This window comes from Bison bison, unplaced genomic scaffold (genome assembly GCF_000754665.1).
Source record: "Bison bison bison isolate TAMUID 2011002044 unplaced genomic scaffold, Bison_UMD1.0 scf7180017864255, whole genome shotgun sequence".
In the NCBI taxonomy this organism is placed as follows: domain Eukaryota; kingdom Metazoa; phylum Chordata; class Mammalia; order Artiodactyla; family Bovidae; genus Bison; species Bison bison.
In genome coordinates this window covers 1,566,494-1,569,324 of record NW_011494827.1, presented here as the reverse complement: position 1 = coordinate 1,569,324, position 2,831 = coordinate 1,566,494, and the positions used below count along the sequence as shown (strand labels likewise).

The window sequence follows — 2,831 nt, the reverse complement described above, 5'->3', positions numbered from 1 at the left end:
CATCAGAAGGCTAGGATAGGAAGGGTGACTGGACAGGCATCCTAAGGCACCATCTGCAGTTGATTGGTAGTGACTCTTTGGAATGCTGTGATAAGGCTTCAGTGGGTCCCGTCCAGCTCAGCAAAGCTGAGGGTTGTGATAGATTAGTAATGTCTGCCAGGACAAGAGACTAGCAGTGCTGGTTCCAGTGAATAATGACTGGTGGCTGCTATAACATTTATGGAGTGTTTACTTAGCACTGTGCTAAGTGTATTATGTATCTTATTTAATTGTTTTATTAACCTGTGAGGTAGATACTACTATTTTCTGTCTTTTTTCTGACAAAGACATTGAACCTGAGAGGGCTTAAGTGTTATGATCTATTTGAGCTACTACAGAAAATACTGTAGACTAGGTGGCTTATAAAGAACAAAAATTGATATGTCGCAGTTCTGGAGGCTGGAAGTCAAGATCAGGGCTCCAGCAAGGGCAGGTTCTGATGGAGACCCTCTTCAGGTTGCAGATGATAGACTCCTTGCTGGTGGAAGAAGTCAGAAGGGTGGAAGGTGGGGAGGGAGCTCTGTGGGTGGGTGTCTGGCCTCTTTTGCAAGGACACTAATTTCATCCAGGGGCTCCATCCTCATGCCCTAAGCTCCTTTCCAAAGCTTCCTCACCTACATCCTCAGAACATGTGTTAGATTTCAACATCTGCATGTTGGGGGAACACAAGCATTCAGATTACAGCACTAAGTAATGAGGTCAAGGTCACATGTTTAGTGATTGGCAGTTGTGGGATTGAGTCCAAGACTGTGTGATGTAGAGTCTCAGCCTTGCTCTTGACGAGAGGGTGCCCACCTGCACCCTGTGCTGTCTTCATGCTCTGGTAGCACAGAAGTCACCATCACCTGGGGAAGGCTGCACAGAGCAGGTGCAGCTGAACCTGAGTCCTGGGGACAGGGAGCATCTGGTGTGTGCAAGACAGGAGGGACATTACAGGTGGTGGGCAGGCATCTTGTTCAAACGTGAAGGATTCAGGCAAGGGTGCCCTGCTGTGTGTGGAGCTCCAAGAACATGAGGATTGAGAGGGCAGGGGCTGGAGGAGGCACGCCCAGGAAGCAACACCTCTTCAACGAGGGCAGTGTGCTGGGGTGACAGCTGACTTTCATACGAGGATGAAGGAACACTGAAGTGTCCCTGAACACTGAAGTTTTCAGGAGAAGTGATGCCAAAAACTCAATCTCTGTGCACCAGTGCCGAATCAGAGACAGAGTTTTGGGTGAAATAGAAAAGCAAAGCTTTATTGCTTTGTCAGGCAAAGGAGGACACAGCAGGCCCTTGCCCTGAAAAACTGTGTGTCCCCCCCGGGAGGATTTGGTGAGTTTTATAGCTATACCTTAAGGGCAGTACTGCTGATAAGGATCAGCATGTGTGCAGGGCCTGCACGTCTTTAATCTGGCCTCAGGTGGTCTCTTGATGAGCAGGTTATCAAGCTGTCACCTTCTCTGAAATGAAGAATGCTAACATCTTCCATGATGCTGTTAAAGTGCTGCACTCAATACATCAGCAAATTGGAAAACTCAGCAGTGGTGACAGGACTGGAAAAGGTCACTTTCCATTCCAACCCCAAAGAAGGGCAATGCCAAAGAATGTTCAAAATACTGCACAATTACACTAATCTCACATTCTAGCAAAGTAGGGCCCAAAATTCTCCAAGCCACGCTTCAACAGTTTGTGAACTGTGAATTTCCAGATGTTCAAGCTGGATTTAGAAAAGGCAGAGGAACCAGAGATCAAATTGTCAACATCTGTTGGGTCATAGAAAAAGCAAGAGAGTTCTAGTAAAACATCTACTTCTGCTTTATTGATTATGCCAAAGGCTTTGACTGTGTAGATCATAACAAACTGTGGAAAATTCTTTAAGAGATGGGAATACCAGACCACCTTACCTGCTTCACAGGTCAAGAAGCAACAGTTCAAACCGGACATGGAACAACAGACTGGTTCCAAATCGGGAAAGGAGTACGTCAAGTCTGTATATTGTCACCCTGCTTATTTAACTTATATGCAGAGTACATCATGCAAAATGGCAGGCTGGATGAAGCACAAGCTGGATTCAAGATTGCTGGGAGAAATATCAATAACCTCAGATATACAGATGAAACCACCGTTAGGGCAGAAAGTGAAGAACTAAAAAGCCTCTTGATGCAAGTGAAAGAGGAGAGTGAAAAAGTTGGCTTAAAACTCAACATTCTGAAAACTAAGATCATGGTATGTGGTCCCATCACTTCATGGCAAATAGATGGTGAAACAATGGAAACAGTGACAGACTTTATTTTCTTGGCCTCCAAAATCACTTGCAGATGGTGACTTCAGCCATGAAATTAAAAGATGCTTGCTCCTTGGAAGAAAAGCTATGACCAACCTAGACAGCATATTAAAAAGCAAAGACATTACTTTGCCAGCACAGGTCCATCTAGTCAAAGCTATGGTTTTTCCAGTAGTCATGTATGGATATGAGAGTTGGACTATAAAGAAAGCTGAGCACCAAAGAATTGATGCTTTAGAACTGTGGTATTGGAGAGGACTCTTGAGAGTCCCTTGGACTGCAAGGAGATCCAACTAATCAGTCCTAAAGGAAGTCAGTCCTGAATATTCATTGGAAGGACTGATGTTGAAGCTGAAACTCCAATACTTTGGCCACCTGATACGAAGAACTGACTCCTTGGAAAAGACCTTGATGCCGGGAAAGATTGAAGGCAGGAGGAGAAGGGGACAACAGAGACGGTTGGATGGCATCACGGACTTGATGGACATGAGTTGAGTAAGCTCTGGGAGTTGGTGATGGACAGAGC

The 2,831-nt window shown here is 45.3% G+C and overlaps 1 protein-coding gene across 1 annotated transcript in view; it reads left to right on the top strand.

Annotated features, from left to right (window-relative positions):
• The window catches only part of EVC2 (Ellis van Creveld syndrome 2), a 164,665-nt gene that overhangs the window by 102,048 nt on the left and 59,786 nt on the right, over nucleotides 1-2,831 (top strand). The gene's annotated exons all lie outside the window — the stretch shown is intronic.